At 39.2% G+C, this 19,048-nt stretch overlaps 1 long non-coding RNA gene across 2 annotated transcripts in view; it reads left to right on the forward strand.

Moving 5' to 3' along the window:
• The first annotated feature begins 983 nt into the window (after nt 1-983).
• The window catches only part of LOC123580776, a 507,052-nt gene continuing 488,987 nt past the window's right edge, over nt 984-19,048 (forward strand). Inside the window, exon 1 of one of the 2 annotated variants that reach the window (XR_006703452.1) lies at nt 984-1,517. This is a non-coding gene — a long non-coding RNA (uncharacterized LOC123580776). The remainder of the gene's footprint in view (nt 1,518-19,048) is intronic. The other variant, XR_006703453.1, reaches the window with a different exon arrangement.

The following is a 19,048-nucleotide window of genomic DNA, read 5'->3' on the forward strand; positions in this document are numbered from 1 at the left end:
TTACTTTTGTAAGCTCTAAACAAGTGAGAGTCAGTATTCTATGTTGAAGTGTTCTCTGCCAACAGTGCTTTACCTTGATATCCTGAGTGTATTATTTTTTTTAATTTTTTGTAATGTTTATTTTTGAGACAGAGAAAGAGAGAGCACAAGTGTGGTGGGGAGGGGCAGAGAGGGAGACACAGAATCAGGCTCCAGGCTCTGAGCTGTCAGCACAGAACCCAACGTGGGGCTCAAACTCACAACCATGAGATCATGACCTGAGCTGAAGTTGGATGCTTAACCGACTGAGCCACCCAAGTGGCCCCTGAGTGTATTACTTTTTCTTTAATTTTTTAATGGATATTTATTTTTGAGAGGGAGAGAGACAGAGTGCAAGCAGAGGAGGGGCAGAAAGAGAGGGAGACACAGAATCTGAAGCAGGCTCCTGGCTCTGAGCTGTCAGCACAGAGCTGGACGCTGGGCTCAAACTCACAAACTGTGAGATCATGACCTGAGCTGAAGTCGGATGCTCAACCAACTGAGCCAACCAGGCACCACCCTCCTTCCCCCCAGTGTATGCTTATGTGTGTAGCTTCTTCTATTGTGAGGTCTCATTCTGCTGTTTTCAGTGTCTTAGCAAAGACTTCTGACTCATCAAGACTGACAAAATACATAAAAAGAAACCCGGGAAAAATATCATTCTATATTTTCAAATGCAAATTCTAGAGCATCTTTAGGTAGATAAAAAAAATACAGTTTAGAAGCTAAGTATAGATTGTGGGAAGACATTTGACATTATAAAGGCAGCTGTAAACTTCTCTGGAACCTGAAAGGAATGCCAATACTTGTGTGAATCACACTGGAATTAACTTGGCTGGTTCCCAAAAATAATTTTTTAAATGGAAGAGTAATTGCCAGTCTATGAGGTCAGAAAGAGCTCCAAAGGAGTCTTGCTTATCTTTGGTTCAGTTCTTTCACTGCTAGTAGCTTTGCTCTTCTTGCTAAATAGGTGTTGTATATTGGTTTGGTATGGTTTCAAATCCACTTTTTAATACTCAGGTGAAGTTGTTTTCATCTAAGGGTGAATTTTTTTACATTGAGGAAGGTGTGTTGGGATGTTGTTATCAACATCTGTTAATTGTCAAGAAGTACTCAGTAGCTCAACTGTTAACAGGTGCTGCTAAGAACGTATCAGTAAGAACATATGGAAGAGGAGCTATGACAAAATTGATATTTAAACTTTAAATATCAAGAATTTGCGAGGACTTACCAAGTGTTCAGTCTGGGCAAGACTACCCTTTGCTGATCTAAATAGCTTTCCAACAACTGTGGGCCATTTGTTTCTGCTACAGCAAGGCAACTTTTTTCCAGTAGTGGTGAAAATTGTGCAGCGGCCCCTTGAAGGAAATCATCCTGCCCACCAGAACTGGCAGCTTCATTTCCCTAGCAACCTGCTCCAGCAACAAGGGTCTTTTGCTCTGGCTCTCGCAGCATTTGGTTGGCAAAGCCGACTCTTCGGAGAACCAACTTGTTGAAAGGTACAACTAAATTTTGACTTTGTTTCTTCCATCTATCCTTCGCCTTGAACAAGAATGTAATTAATCTCTTATTGGTTTGGAGTATGTTATTTTTATTAGCTTATTAAAATATGTAATTGGCTTGGGAAATATTATTATAGGTTATAATTCCTGTAGTGAACCTATATTAAATTATTGGCAAAGACATTCTTAGTTTCTGAGCATAATTTGCCTCAAACAAAACAAGTTATATGTGAAAGCATCCTAATACAAAAGACAAAACATAGTTAATATGTAGGGGCCATTTTTCATGAACAGTGGTCATTTGAATCTTAGACTTATAGCAGGTAACACAAAGTTCTTTCATGATTTATACAACCCCCCCCTCCCCCCACCGCGGCGCCCCGCCGTGTTAATTACTTAGGTGTGTGTGTGTGTGTGTGTGTGTGTGTGTGTGTGTGTATGTATACCATATACCGCATTGGTCTTTTTTCTACTATGGATGTTATTCTATCCAGCAATTTAATTTTCTCTATGTTTGTTTATTTTTGAAAAGGAGAGACACAGAGTAAGAGTGGGGGAGGGGCAGAGAGAGAGGGAGACACAGAATGGAGAGAGGGAGACACAGAATGCAAAGCAGACTCCAGGCTCTGAGCTGTCAGCACGGAGCCTGATGTGGGGCTCAAACTCACAGACCGTGAGATCATGACCTGAGCTGAAGTCGGTGGCTTAACCGACTTCGGTGGCTTAAGTCGGTGGCTTAACCGAGCCACCCAGGTGCCCCATATCAAGCAACTTAATAGAGAATTTAAGTATAAAAGTTGTGAGCTGAAGTATCCATATGTTAATGAGCAAAAGGGTAAACTCCAATGTGTTTAAGTAGTAAAACAATAGTAAAACAATAAAGATAAGGGGAATAAACAAAGCAGAATTTGGGATAAGGGCAAAGGGGTACTTATAATAATAGAATTTAAAGTAATGCCAGAAAAAAAAATTCCAGTAGCAAAAAGAAAAAAAAATAGAGAAATGAGCAGTTTGTCTGAAGAAATGAAAAAAAATAGCTAATTTTTTAAAGCCCATGATTCATAGGAAACAAGAAGATAAGAACTGGAGACAGTATAACAACCTAAGAAGCAATGCTGGCAAAGAAAATGAAGTTAGAATTGGAAAGAAATGAAAAAATAACTACTGACTAAAACTCACCGGGGAATACTTTTTTAAAAATGTGAACATACATAAACCAGCAGGACCAAGTAAAATGGGTCCCTGGGTGTTGAGGGAATTGACTAATGAACTTCCGAGCACAGTCACAATTGCAGCTGGAAAGTCATGGAGCACTACAGAGAACTAGAAAATTGGAAAACAACAAATGTGGCATCATTTACTGAAAAGGGGGAAGCATTGTTCTATCACGTACCTTCCAGTAAGCTGAATGCCAACACTTTAAAAGAACAAAATAGACTATTAGAGCTGCCCTACTTGAGTTCCTCCAGGGCAAGCACTTTAGTGTGCATGGTATATGACTCAATTTGCAGGACAAGGGGCAACTCAGTAAATAATGTTTGCCCGAGAGGGTAACTGAGTCACAGTCAATATGACCTACTTGGCCCGTTCAGTTTTTTCCCACAAAATCATATACAGGATAACAGAAATTAAAAGCCACATAGCTAAACATTCTTGATACTCATAGCACAGAATTATTCACCAAGAATAACACTACTTTGCAATGCAACGGGATAGAAGACATGAGTGTTAATTTTATTTTATCATAGAGCTCTCAAGGGCTTAGATGTTTGGCTGGATTTCAGTCCCAGCTCCCACAATCTATTTTTTGACTACAGAAATTTATCATATCTCTGAGTTACAGATTGTTCATCAATAAAATGTCTAATAATAATGATTACTTATTTATGTGATGTTTTTCATAAAAAAACAGGGCATCTACTGTGAAAATTAAATAGATAACATGAGTAAACAAGCTCATTACATCAAACAGCACCTGGAAAAATACCAGGGGCTTCAATAAAATTTAGTTCTGGGGCGCCTGGGTGGCTCATTCAGTTAAGCGTCCGACTTCAGCTCAGGTCACGATCTCGCGGTCCGCGGGTTCAAGCCCGCATCGGGCTCTGGGCTGATGGCTCAGAGCCTGGAGCCTGCTTCCAATTCTGTGTCTCCCTCTCTCTCTGCCCCTCCCCCATTCATGCTGTGTCTCTCTCTGTCTCAAAAATAAATAAACGTTAAAAAAAATTAAAAAAATAAAATTTAGTTCTATTCCCTCTCTCCATCTCTAACACAAAAACATTCTTTAATTCTTTAGCACAACCATTAAGTTTTGAATATAATTAGATGGGAGATACCTTTCTATATTAACGTTAATTAGATTGAAATAGGGGGTCTCTACAGGAAAACCAAAGTTCAGCCTCTTGGTAAAACATCGCACAAACGTTTGTTAAGTCATCTCTTCATACAGAGAAACTAAATTTCTAATCGTGGCTTTGGCTTCTTGTGTACATTTGGAATTGAGAGGTATCAATAAGGTAATGTGGCATATCCCAATGGAAGCGGCAAAATATGATGATGGGCTGTTCATTACCGTGTAAATGATAAAAATACACTATTTGTATAGCTTTTTTTCATTCTCTGTAAAAAGCTTTATTCATTCTTTTTTCATTCTATGTAAATGTGCTTTCTTTAAATTAATTTCAAGTTATTGCAGTTAATTCACAGCAAGGATAAATTATCAGAGATCTAAGAAACTTGACTATTGACTGTGCTCTCGCACAGATTTGTTTACTATCTCCCTATCTGTAAACTAACCTGCAATCTCCTTTCCTCTGTTACTTCTATCATTTAGTATATCAGATAATGGAGATGCCTTTTTAATTATTTCAAAGGCATTCTTTTTTGTTATATTTTAAAATAAAAAGTTTCTATCCTTTTATAGAAATATTTATCATTATTTGGCTTTAATAAAAAGAAACTTCTAGGGGCGCCTGGGTGGCGCAGTTGGTTAAGCGTCCGACTTCAGCCAGGTCACGATCTCGCAGTCCGTGAGTTCGAGCCCCGCGTCGGGCTCTGGGCTGATGGCTCAGAGCCTGGAGCCTGTTTCCGATTCTGTGTCTCCCTCTCTCTCTGCCCCTCCCCCGTTCATGCTCTGTCTCTCTCTGTCCCAAAAATAAATAAACGTTGAAAAAAAAAATTTTTTTTTAAATAAACATAAAAAAAAAGAAACTTCTAAAACTGATTTTAAAACCCTCCCAATCAACCAATGAGAACCTCCACTGTCCCACAGAGATCATCCCACCCTCTGAAAGTCAACCAGTTGGTGGCAGTAACAATTCTTTAACAGAGGCCAAAAGTCACCCAGTTTCTAAACACTCCTGCTTCTACTAGCCTATCAGTTTTTGATACGCATGTTTCCCAAAAACACATATGTAAGATCAGCAATGGTCTTTGTTCAGAGATACTGTGTCTTAGAAGCACAACTCTCCATTGCTGAGCAAGAAATAAACAAGAGTTGGATTTCAAGTATTCAGTAGCAATTTCTTCCTTCCACATACTTAGTAGACAACAATCAGAAAAGTTGAAATTACGTTTCGAGTCATTTGTAAACAATTTCAATGTCTTTGAGTCACATTTTGGTACATTCTATTCACAATGATTTGAGACACTAAATCAAAGAAAACTAACTCTCCTGAGATAAGTAGGCAATTTTATAATTTATTCCTTGCTTAAACCACAAATAAATGATATTTCTATGTACTATCTGTGAATCAGCATTTACTTGAATTCAAAGAAAGATCCAAGAATTGTACTTTTTGCTATGTTAAAAGCTTTATCTAAAATGAAATCCTTAAGAAAAGGAACAGGAAATATATTTGTTCAGAAACGAATTATATGTGGTGCCGGTGCCTTTAGGATTTTACCCCCTAACTTTACTTGGTCTAAAGACAAATACTAGCATTTAATCCCATCTTCATAAGCTTTATATGCTCAATAGTATCCTAATTTCTCTCAGGTAATTAGGAAATCATTAGTTATCATTCAAACCGCTGGGAATAGACACTGCAAAATTCATTGTTCACTCACCTAATTTATAGAGAAGCTTTTATACTGGTGGTCACTCCACACAATAGAAAAGCAAACACAGACCACAAAAATAATTCCTTTAGTATATAATTACAATGAAACTCTATTAAATTGTCTTAATGGCCCCTAAACCTCAGAGAACAACTTTCCAGTCATTGAACTCTTCTAAATTCCTACCTATTCAAATTCTGTCCATCACATTCTAAAATTATACATACTCTATTAAATTGATGTGGTGAGGAAAGTGGATACTTTTGATCTTGTATGAAAGGACTGATTGCAGAATCCGAGAGAGATAATTTTAAGCTAGGATCAACCATTCCAGGTAAGTTAAGCAGAGTTAGTATTTCTTCAGGTTTTTTTGTTTTTTTGTTTTTTTTGTTTGCTTGTTTTTGTTTTTTTCCCTCTCTCCAGCTCCGTTTCCTCTCCCTTGGAGACTTCTATTAAGTATGTGTTAATTTTTTTCACCATGTCATGTCATAAAGGCTTTACTGGCTTTTCTATTCCTTTTTTTCCTTCTCTATATTTCACTTAGATATTTACTACTGACCATGATCAAGTTTCCTAATTGTATGCTTTTTAATAATAGTTACTGGGGCATCTGGGTGGCTCTGTCGGTTAAGCAGCCAACTTTTGATTTCAACTCAGGTCATGATCCACTGTAGATCAACCTTCCTGTCGGGCTCCATGCTCACAATGCAGAGCCTACTTGGGATTCTCTCTTTCCCTCTCTCTCTGCCTGTCCTCAGCTCCCATTCTCTCTCTCTCTTTCTCAAAATAAATATATATTAAAAAATAATAATAGTTATTAATTCCATCTGCTGTATTCTTAAATTTTGTGTTTTTATGTTTTAGTGAGAATTTTTATTATTTTTATTTCTAGAATAAGCATTTGATTTCTTATAGATTTCAGAACTTAACATTATCAATGTTTTCCCTTTTTTTTTGGAAAATAATAATCATAAAACTGTTCTGATAATGCCAAATCATCTGTATCACTATTGGTTAGTTTATTCTGCTTTTTTTCTCTTAGCTTTGTGGTATTTGGTCCTGTTTCTTAAAATGCCTCATATGTCAGTTATCAGTATACTGCTTGTCAGCTCCAAATATACCCTTCATTGTTCTGGTTGTGATACTGAGAAATTTCTTCTTTGTTGGGTGGCATAATTTTAAGCTTTGTTAGTAGACAGCACCAGAGGAATATGGGAAAGGGAAGGGGAACTTCTGGTTCCTCTGTGTACTCTCTTGATAGTCTCCTGCATCAAGTAGCAGTCATCAGTCACCTCCCCATGGGAAGCATCCCCCCAAATCCCAAAGGGAATCTTCTCAAGGTACTGCTACTAATTCAGTGAGTTTTATGCTTGCCACTTTCCTGTGGACAATTCCCTTCAACACCCCAATAGTTGTCAGTGGATTCTAGGTACAGCAGCTCCCTACTGACAGCATTGTCTGGCACCCCAGAGGGTAGATTGCTAACCACTTCCATAGCACAGTACCTTTATGTGGTTGGTTTCCCCAAGCCCCCAGCAGAGGGATTCCTAGAGATTTCTACCCGTGCTACAACTCAAAGGATGTCTTTACTATCTAGTGGATAATAGCTACACCATCTCTCAGAAGCTCTAAAGGGAGAGTATTCTTTCAGATTTGTTCCTTAAATGCTCGCTCTGCTTTAACCCTAAGAGTAATGACTTCTTTTTATATCAGATATCCCTGTTTCCTTTAGAATTATCTTCACATCTTGCAGCTAACACTCCATTACTATAATTTCCTGTTATTGTTAATAATTCTTGATAAAAAATATTTCCACATTCAAATAGCTCTCTGGTTTGTGGCCCCTGATTGGCCCCAAACTTGGTACTGGGAAGATGGGATCTGAGGATTGATTTGATCTTGACTTTGGCTTTTAGTTTTGAAATCCTCGAAATGTGTTGCTGGTAACAAATGACATAAAGTGACATTACAAATAATAAAACTATAAACTATAGTTATAATGGAATGCCCATGAAGCAAGTTTCTTGGAAGCCCAGTTGGATGCCAGACTTGACTTTTGTGGTAGTAGCAATGACTGCCAGGACTGTGGTGTGCAGGGCAGGCATCAACTGAACACTTAGTGCATAGGATCACTTACAGAAAGAAAATGACAAGATCCTTTAATCTCAATTTCAGAAACTGATAACAAGAGAACTTCCATGACAGTCCTAAATTAATCTCTTATTTCTTCCACCCACGAGGCTAATATTGCTGAAGAAACAAATGCAAAATCCAGTTATACTGGTTGCTGAGTTACATTGTCAGTTGAATTCAGTCTTCAGAGTTTGTGTGTGAAGCTTAGCACATTGATTCTGAATGAGAGGGATCCTGAAAACATGAAACAATCTTGAACCCTCAAATCACTTGGTCCTCTCTTACCACTAGAAATGCCTTGTTTTCTCAGTTAACTAGCTTTCCTTTGCTCGAAAATCTGTAGTAATATCACCTGGGGCAGATGCCTATCTTAACATTTGTCCAACTCACCAGTTTGGCCTTTGCAGGGATTGGATAGGTCTCAGAATAACTGTAGATTATTAGAAACTTAATCAGATAGTGACTCCAATTGCAGCTGTTCTGACAAATGTAAAACCTTTACTGGAATAAATAATACCTTTTCACCCATAACATTTTTCAAGGATTACCAAAAACAATTTACATTTACATTTGGTTGTCTACTTTGTCTGAATAAGAGATAGCCAGAAGTATGAATCTATGAATTCATAAGGAGTTGACAACTGTTTGGCTGAATGGCCAAAGATTTGAAAAGAACAGAATAGAAAATTAGTAATACAGAAGTATTGAGAAGAGGACTGGATGATCCTTTCAGAATGGGCACAAACTGTGAATAAATTTGCATATCACATTAAAGTCCAATAAAGAGTGTCTCCTGGAGGGTAGGCTCTTCATAATCAATTGGACAAAATGGCACACTCTGTGGATGTCAGTCATACTCTTTCCATGGTCTTCCTAGTGTTTGAACAATGAACCTATGAACAAAGAGCCATGTGGACAGGAATAGGGGCTATGCATAAGCTTAATAACGATGTGATTTCTTTCACCAAGAATGACCTAAGTAATGATCCTGCTGAATACCTTATTTTTCAACAGTTGAAATGAGTATTGAGCTCTAAATTTGTCATCATTGCCTGGATATAAAAGCCAGTCACCTGTGGCAACTTATTTACGTTTATTTCATCATGAATTAAGAAACTCTTCTTCCTTCCTGGAATTGATACATATTCTAGATCTAGATTTTCGTTCCTTCTTGTAATGTTCTGACAACACTACCAATCAAAACCTCAGAGAATGCTTTGCAAACACATCATGGAATTCCACAAAGCATTGCTTCTGACCAAGGAACTTACTTTACCAAATGAAGTATAGCAATGTGCTAAAATCAGTGGAATTAAATGACCCTAAAACATGCCACATCACTTGAAAGCAGTTGAACTAATTGGAAGGTGGTAAACGGCTGACTCGTGTCTGCTTTGTAGCATCAATTGGTAGAAAATACCCTGAGAAGATAGGGTTCTAATAGGATGCATTATGGTCTATGAATCAGATACTGTTATATGATGCTCTTTTCCAGTACTGAGGGTACAGAGGCCTGGTAATCATGAAGCGGGAGTGGCTCTTCTCACTATCATATCCAGTAACTACTATCAGAATTGTTTATTTCCTGTATCAGAAATCTTTGCTGGTTCCCAAGGAGGGAATACATATTTACTGAACACAGCAGTGGTTGTATATTAGAAAATCAGACTGATACCTAACCATTTTGGATCCTTGTGCCACTGAAATAACAGGCAGCACAGAAGCTTCCTCTTCTGGCTGAAGAGATCATTCCTAATTACAGAGGAAAAATAAGGTTGCTGCTATATAATGGTGACAAGAACAATATTTGCAATCCAGAGGATTCTCTAGGATCGCTGTTAGTACTCAAATGCCCAATAGTAAAGGTTAAAGGAAAACCACAGCAACTGAAAGAAGAAGACATAGCAATTTAAGAAGACATAACCTTTGGGAGTAAAGTTTTGAGTCAATCAACCAAGTAAAGAAACTCAACCAGCTAAGGTCCTGGCTAAGGTTGGGGGAAATAAAGAAAAGATAGTAGAGGAAGGAATCTTTAAATATCAACTATAATGTTCTGTACAAGTGAACGCTGTAATAGTTTTGCATTCTTTCTTGATTAACATGTGTGTGCTTATTTGTTTTTTTTTTTTTATGAAATTTATTGTCAAATTTGTTTCCATACAACACCCAGTGCTCATCCCAAAAGGTGCCCTCCTCAATACCCATCACCCACCCTCTCCTCCCTCCCACCCCCCATCAACCCTCAGTTTGTTCTCAGTTTTTAAGAGTCTCTTATGCTTTGGCTCTCTCCCACTCTAACCTCTTTTTTTTTTTTTTTCCTTTTTTCCTCCCTCTCCCCCATGGGTTCCTGTTAAGTTTCTCAGGATCCACATAAGAGTGAAACCATATGGTATCTGTCTTTCTCTGTACGGCTTATTTCACTTAGCATCACACTCTCTAGTTCCATCCACGTTGCTACAAAAGGCCATATTTCATTTTTTCTCATTGCCACGTAGTATTCCATTGTGTATAAAAACCACAATTTCTTTATCCATTCATCAATTGATGGACATTTAGGTTCTTTCCATAATTTGGCTATTGTTAAGAGTGCTGCTATGAACATTGGGGTACAAGTGCCCCTATGCATCAGTACTCCTGTATCCCTTGGATAAATTCCTAGCAGTGCTATTGCTGGGTCATAGGGTAGGTCTATTTTTAATTTTCTGAGGAACCTCCACACTGCTTTCCAGAGCAGCTGCACCAATTTGCATTCCCACCAACAGTGCAAGAGGGTTCCCGTTTCTCCACATCCTCTCCAGCATCTAGAGTCTCCTGATTTGTTCATTTTGGCCACTCTGACTGGCGTGAGGTGATACCTGAGTGTGGTTTTGATTTGTATTTCCCTGATAAGGAGCGACGCTGAACATCTTTTCATGTGCCTGTTGGCCATCCGAATGTCTTTAGAGAAGTGTCTATTCATGTTTTCTGCCCATTTCTTCACTGGGTTATTTGTTTTTCGGGTGTGGAGTTTGGTGAGCTCTTTATAGATTTTGGATACTAGCCCTTTGTCCGATATGTCATTTGCAAATATCTTTTCCCATTCCGTTGGTTGCCTTTTAGTTTTGTTGGTTGTTTCCTTTGCTGTGCAGAAGCTTTTTATCTTCATAAGGTCCCAGTAATTCACTTTTGCTTTTAATTTCCTCGCCTTTGGGGATGTATCGAGTAAGAGATTGCTACGGCTGAGGTCAGAGAGGTCTTTTCCTGCTTTCTCCTCTAAGGTTTTGATGGTTTCCTGTCTCACATTCAGGTCCTTTATCCATTTTGAGTTTATTTTTGTGAATGGTGTCAGAAAGTGGTCTAGTTTCAACCTTCTGCATGTTGCTGTCCAGTTCTCCCAGCACCATTTGTTAAAGAGGCTGTCTTTTTTCCATTGGATGTTCTTTCCTGCTTTGTCAAAGATGAGTTGGCCATACGTTTGTGGGTCTAGTTCTGGGGTTTCTATTCTATTCCATTGGTCTATGTGTCTGTTTTTATGCCAATACCATGCTGTCTTGATGATGACAGCTTTGTAGTAGAGGCTAAAGTCTGGGATTGTGATGCGTCCTGCTTTGGTCTTCTTCCTCAAAATTCCTTTGGCTATTCAGGGCCTTTTGTGGTTCCATATGAATTTTAGGATTGCTTGTTCTAGTTTCGAGAAGAATGCTGGTGCAATTTTGATTGGGATTGCATTGAATGTGTAGATAGCTTTGGGTAGTATTGACATTTTGACAATATTTATTTTTCCAATCCATGAGCAGGGAATGTCTTTCCATTTCTTTAAATCTTCTTCAATTACCTTCATAAACTTTCTATAGTTTTCAGCATACAGATCCTTTACATCTTTGGTTACATTTATTCCTAGGTATTTTATGCTTCTTGGTGCAATTGTGAATGGGATCAGTTTCTTTATTTGTCTTTCTGTTGCTTCATTGTTAGTGTATAAGAATGCAACTGATTTCTGTACATTGATTTTGTATCCTGCAACTTTGCTGAATTCATGGATCAGTTCTAGCAGACTTTTGGTGGAGTCTATCGGATTTTCCATGTATAATATCATGTCATCTGCAAAAAGCGAAAGCTTGACTTCATCTTTGCCAATTTGGATGCCTTTGATTTCCTTTTGTTGTCTGATTGCTGATGCTAGAACTTACAGCACTATGTTAAACAACAGCGGTGAGAGTGGGCATCCCTGTCATGTTCCTGATCTCAGGGAAAAAGCTCTCAGTTTTTCCCCGTTGAGGATGATGTTAGCTGTGGGCTTTTCATAAATGGCTTTTATGATCTTTAAGTATGTTCCTTCTATCCCGACTTTCTCAAGGGTTTTTATTAAGAAAGGGTGCTGGATTTTGTCAAAGGCCTTTTCTGCATCGATTGACAGGATCATATGGTTCTTCTCTTTTTTTGTTGTTAATGTGATGTATCACGTTGATTGATTTGCGAATGTTGAACCAGCCCTGCATCCCAGGAATGAATCCCACTTGATCATGGTGAATAATTCTTTTTATATGCCGTTGAATTCGATTTGCTAGTATCTTATTGAGAATTTTTGCATCCATATTCATCAGGGATATTGGCCGGTAGTTCTCTTTTTTTACTGGGTGTCTGTCTGGTTTAGGAATCAAAGTAATACTGGCTTCATAGAATGAGTCTGGAAGTTTTCCTTCCCTTTCTATTTCTTGGAATAGCTTGAGAAGGATAGGTATTATCTCTGCTTTAAACGTCTGGTAGAACTCCCCTGGGAAGCCATCTGGTCCTGGACTCTTATTTGTTGGGAGATTTTTGATAACCTATTCAATTTCTTCACTGGTTATGGGTCTGTTCAAGCTTTCTATTTCCTCCCGGTTGAGTTTTGGAAGAGTGTGGGTGTTCAGGAATTTGTCCATTTCTTCCAGGTTGTCCAATTTGTTGGCATATAATTTTTCATAGTATTCCCTGATAATTGTTTGTATCTCTGAGGGATTGGTTGTAATAATTCCATTTTCATTCATGATTTTATCTATTTGGGTCATCTCCCTTTTCTTTTTGAGAAGCCTGGCTAGAGGTTTGTCAATTTTGTTTATTTTTTCAAAAAACCAACTCTTGGTTTTGTTGATCTGCTCTACAGTTTTTTTAGACTCTATATTGTTTATTTCTGCTCTGATCTTTATTATTTCTCTTCTTCTGCTGGGTTTGGGGTGTCTTTGCTGTTCTGCTTCTATTTCCTTTAGGTGTGCTGTTAGATTTTGTATTTGGGATTTTTCTTGTTTCTTGAGATAGGCCTGGATTGCAATGTATTTTCCTCTCAGGACTGCCTTCGCTGCATCCCAAAGCGTTTGGATTGTTGTATTTTCATTTTCGTTTGTTTCCATATATTTTTTAATTTCTTCTCTAATTGCCTGGTTGACCCACTCATTCGTTAGTAGGGTGTTCTTTAACCTCCATGCTTTTGGAGGTTTTCCAGACTTTTTTCTGTGGTTGATTTCAAGCTTCATAGCATTGTGGTCTGAAAGTATGCATGGTATAATTTCAATTCTGGTAAACTTATGAAGGGCTGTTTTGTGACCCAGTATATGATCTATCTTGGAGAATGTTCCATGTGCACTCGAGAAGAAAGTATACTCTGTTGCTTTGGGATGCAGAGTTCTAAATATATCTGTCAAGTCCATCTGATCCAATGTCTCATTCAGGGCCCTTGTTTCTTTACTGACCGTGTGTCTAGATGATCTATCCATTTCTGTAAGTGGGGTGTTAAAGTCCCCTGCAATTACCACATTCTTATCAATAAGGTTGCCTATGTTTATGAGTAGTTGTTTTATATATTTGGGGGCTCCGGTATTCGGCGCATAGACATTTATAATTGTTAGCTCTTCCTGATGAATAGACCCTGTAACTATTATATAATGTCCTTCTTCATCTCTTGTTACAGCCTTTAATTTAAAGTCTAGTTTGTCTGATATAAGTATGGCTACTCTAGCTTTCTTTTGGCTTCCAGTAGCATGATAAATAGTTCTCCATCCCCTCACTCTCAATCTAAAGGTGTCCTCAGGTCTAAAATGAGTCTCTTGTAGACAGCAAATAGATGGGTCTTGTTTTTTTATCCATTCTGATACCCTATGTCTTTTGGTTGGCACATTTAATCCATTTACATTCAGTATTATTGTAGAAAGATACGGGTTTAGAGTCATTGTGATGTCTGTATGTTTTATGCTTGTAGTGTTGTCTCTGGTACCTTGTCTCACAGGGTCCCCCTTAGGATCTCTTGTAGGGCTGGTTTAGTGGTGACAAATTCCTTCAGTTTTTGTTTGTTTGGGAAGATCTTTATCTCTCCTTCTATTCTAAATGATAGACTTGCTGGATAAAGGATTCTCGGCTGCATATTTTTTCTGTCTAGCACACTGAAAATCTCATGCCAATTCTTTCTGGCCTGCCAAGTTTCAAAAGAGAGATCAGTCACGAGTCTTATAGGTCTCCCTTTATATGTGAGGGCACGTTTACCCCTTGCTGCTTTCAGAATTTTCTCTTTATCCTTGTATTTTGCCAGTTTCACTATGATATGTCGTGCAGAAGGTCGATTCAAGTTACGTCTGAAGGGAGTTCTCTGTGCCTCTTGGATTTCAATGCCTTTTTCCTTCCCCAGTTCAGGGAAGTTCTCAGCTATTATTTCTTCCAGTACCCCTTCAGCACCTTTCCCTCTCTCTTCCTCCTCTGGGATACCAATTATGCGTATATTATTTCTTTTTAGTGTATCACTTAGTTCTCTAATTTTCCCCTCATACTCCTGGATTTTTTTATCTCTCTTTCTCTCAGCTTCCTCTTTTTCCATAACTTTATCTTCTAGTTCACCTATTCTCTCCTCTGCCTCTTCAATCCGAGCCGTGGTGGTTTCCATTTTGTTTTGCATTTCATTTAAAGCGTTTTTCAGCTCCTCGTGACTGTTCCTTAGTCCCTTGATCTCTGTAGAAAGAGATTCTCTGCTGTCCTCTATACTGTTTTCAAGCCCAGCGATTAATTTTATGACTATTATTCTAAATTCACTTTCTGTTATATTATTTAAATCCTTTTTGATCAGCTCATTAGCTGTTGTTATTTCCTGGAGATTCTTCTGAGGGGAATTCTTCCGCTTGGTCATTTTGGATAGTCCCTGGCGTGGTGAGGACCTGCAGGGCACTTCCCCTGTGCTGTGGTGTATAACTGGAGTTGGTGGGTGGGGTCGCAGTCAGACCTGATGTCTGCCCCCGGCCCACCGCTGGGGCCACAGTCAGACTGGTGTGTGCCTTCTCTTCCCCTCTCCTAGGGGCGGGATTCACTGTGGGGTGGCGTGGCCCGTCTGGGCTACTTGCACACTGCCAGGCTTGTGATGCTGGGGATCTGGTGTATTAGCTGGGGTGGATAGGCAAGGTGCACAGGGGCAGGAGGGGCAGGCTTAGCTCGCTTCTCCTTAGGTGATCCACTTCAGGAGGGGCCCTATGGCAGTGGGAGGGAGTCAGATCCGCTGCCGGAGATTTGGCTCCTCCGCAGAAGCACAGAGTTGGGTGTTTGCCTGGAGCGAGGAAGTTCCCTGGCAGGAACTGGTTCTCTTTGGGATTTTGGCTGGGGGCTGGGTGGGGGAGATGGCGCTGGTGAGCACCTTTGTTCCCCACCAAACTGAGCTCTGTCGTCCGGGGGCTCAGCAGCTCTCCCTCCCTTTGTCCTCTAGCCTTCCCGCTTTCCGAGCAGAGCTGTTAACTTATGACCTCCCAGACGCTAAGTCGCGCTTGCTGTCGGAACACAGTCCGTCAGGCCCCTCCGCTTTTGCCCGCCAGACTCGGGGGCTCTGCTTGGCCGGCGAGCCGCCCCTCCGCCCTGGCTCCCTCCCGCCAGTCCACGGAGCGCGCACCGCCTTGCAGCCCTTCCTACCCTCTTCCGTGGGCCTCTCGTCTGCGCTTGGCTCCGGAGACTCCGTTCTGCTAATCCTCTGGCGGTTTCTGGGTTATTTAGGCAGGTGTAGGTGGAATCTAAGTGATCAGCAGGACACGCGGTGAGCCCAGCGTCCTCCTACGCCGCCATCTTCCCTCCTCCCTCTCGTGTGTGCTTATTTGTATATGCCATTTTCTTTTTTGTCTTATTTACATTATAATCCAATATAAGGTTTTTGACAGCTTTACCAGTTAATGTTCAAAATATTCAGGGGTTCTGTGACTAAAGTTGTAAATACAGTGACTGTTGGGATATTGCATTTGGGAAAAGTTTGATAACTTTTTCACTTGTACAAAAGGTAAATGTATCTTGCTGATAGAACTACCATGGTTTTGTTGTTTCTCAGAAATTCAGTTGTAGCAGAAGGGTGTGTATGAAGATAAGCAGCCAAAAGCTGCTTATTTAACAAATATATTGCCTCTAGGTACCAAATTCCCTCTTAATTATTGAGCTTGTAATACTGGAATATTTCTCTCTTGTCAATGGAAATAAAATTAACCATTGTCATCAAAGAATATTCAATGGACCTGAAGAAAGAGGACCTCTTCTTCTTGCTTCCTGTTTTTTATGCTCTCTCTTAACTTCCTGTCTGTGGCAGTGTGCATTAGCTCCCCATGACAGCTTCCCCCAGCATGCTAGATCATAGCCACTTAATGCACCACCACAGTGAATGTGTTTTCTTTGTACTGCTCCCTTTAAGACAGTTTTCCCTTGAAATTTAGAGGGTGATTTCCATAGCACAACAACTCCCCATATATGGCATCTCCCACCATCCCCAAAGGTGGAGTACCAGAAAATTCAATAAGCATAGATCCTCCACAGAACTTCCCTTGCCTTTTTATTGGCTTTAACCTTTCTCTCTCTCCCTCCCTCCCCCGTCCCCTCCTTCCTTCTCTATCTCTCTGTGTCTCTGTCTCTCCATTGAGGTCTGGATGCCAAACATTGGAGGCAGGACCCCTCTCTCAGCTTTGCTTCTTGTTCTCTTAGTCCTAAGGGCTCGTGGTTGCTTGCAATATCTACTCTTCTTGTATTCTTCAGAGTTCTCTTTATAACTCAATAGCTAATCTCACATTATACTAATCTCCTGTTGTAGTTCTTAATTCTTTAATTATTAAAACATACATTTTGTTGTGTAGTTTATGTCTCTTGACTATATATATCCTGAGAAATTCACCTGGTACTTTCTTATTGATTACCAGATATTGTGTACCAAAAGTTGTAGAGATTTGGGATGCTGTTATCTTCTTCAGAGAGGTATTAATGTTCTCCCAGAAGACATATAGTATAGGGAAGGGTTGTGTAATAAACTTAGAAAAAATTTATTACAAAATGTCAGTAATGCTGAGGGAGATGAAGGAAAATTAAGTAGGGCAAGGAGATAAAAATAAAGTGTTTCGCTATTTAGATAGGCTTGTCAAGTTATGCTTCTCTGAGGAATGTCAAAAAAGCAGATATTTGAATGATGGAGCAATAAGGTTTCTGAAAAAAGAACAAATGGAAAAACTCTAACGAAGAAAGTGGACAGATAATATAGGATACAATAAACAAGGAAGATAAATATAAACAATAAGATCAGAAAAGCGGTGAGCCCCAGAACATGCAGGACATATTAAGCCATATTGAAATCTCTCTTAACTATCTTAAGGTTCCGGCCAATCTCTCTGTAACCACCCTCCTGTTTTGTTTTGCTTTTTGTAATGTAAAATTAATATGTAATCAGGAGTATTTGTAAGTAATTAGTGCTAGACCTTCTAGTACCAAAAACATACAGTAAAACTCTGCTATTACAGTGTCTTAGTTTGACTCTCTGCCAAGTCAGAGCATGAAACAAAGACTTGGGAGCAAGTAGTTTATTTAAGCAGCTGGTACCTGGCAGCAAGAGTGAGAAAATTGGAGGCTAAAACAAAGAAGAAATAAGAGGAAATAAACTGTCATTACAGAGCTAGTTACTTATATGGACAACTGGGGTTCAGTTCCACTGGGGAGCAGGACAAGGGTTTACATTATGAGCTTTGCCGCGGAGGAGTGCCTCCCAACCCCCCACTCCCCTCTACCCTTCCATATACCCAATGGGTTAAATCTCATGAACTTGTGGATTGCCTTGCATGAATTTGAGCAATACCTAATGGTTTTGGGAAAACGCAGAGGCAAAAAAAAAAAAAATTGGAGGGGTTTGGCAGGTTTTTAAAGTGCAATGCTCTCTCTCAGCATAGGAGTGACTCAACACAGCTGAAGTAAAATGAGAGTTGGGCTGGGGGGCACAAAAATACATGACAAGTAGAGTTCATGAAGTACAAAACTTAAACACAGAGTTTTATTATTGCAAAGGTAGGGAAATGCACCGGTGAAACTTCTGTAAGCTGCTGGCTGAGTGTTTCCAGTCCAGGCTTTTCGTGGAGCTATTTAAATGGCAGCCCTACCTACATTTGGGAGCTATCTGTCAGTGGGTTTCGGTTTAACAGAGTTAACTGTGGAAGGAATGATAGTGAGTTTTCTGGCTGCCTGAGACTTGAAGGAGAGTAGCATCTGTTGGAAATCTTAAAACTTGTTTCCAACCTTTGGCCTTATGTGGGCATATAAAGCCTAGAAAATATTGGATACAGGGCAATCCACATCCTGTCTATCTGTGGACTGTCTTCTCCCTGATCTCACCTCCCCTCCTCTGCCCACCCATCCTCCAACCCCATAGCACAAGGTATTTGGAAGAGCATTAGGTGGAGAATACCAATGATATCCAAATTGGTACTGTTACAAGACATACTATGTTGGTTTTCTACTAGAGCTTGCATTGAAATCTCTCTAAAAATTGCTTTGAAAATTGAGAACAGTAAATATATTTTTTTTATTTGCTTGATAATCTGAGATCATCACAATTAAATTCACATGCTATTGTTTTTGATGTCTTTCAATGACTTAATTATATAGTATCTGGCCTCAGACTTTTTTTTGTAAGTTTTAAAATGTTTACATTTTATTTTCAAATTGATAATTTTTGTCTTCCCCATCAATTTCTAGTTTTTTTCTTTTTGTTGCTCAAGCTGTATTCATCATTGTAAGACTCTTTAGTTTGTACTTCCTAAGTTTTCTAAGGCTGAGAAGCAGATGAACAATAATAGTACAATAGTACATGCTCTAGGGATCTAAATGAAAGCTTTTTAACAGATATCTTTCTCCCTAGCAAATTTCATTTTTGTTGATTTATTTTTACAGTTCCCTGATTCTTATCTTTTTGTTTGTTAACCAGGATTCCTGAGAAAAATAAAATCTTGATAAATTTCCATGGTTCAAACTTTTATTCTGTTAGCTTTTTTTAGATGTTTATTTATTTTTGAGAGAGAGGGAGAGAGAGAGAGAGAGAAAGAAAAGGGAGGAACGGAGGGAGAGAA

This window comes from Leopardus geoffroyi, chromosome A3 (genome assembly GCF_018350155.1).
Source record: "Leopardus geoffroyi isolate Oge1 chromosome A3, O.geoffroyi_Oge1_pat1.0, whole genome shotgun sequence".
NCBI classification, from domain to species: Eukaryota; Metazoa; Chordata; class Mammalia; order Carnivora; family Felidae; genus Leopardus; species Leopardus geoffroyi.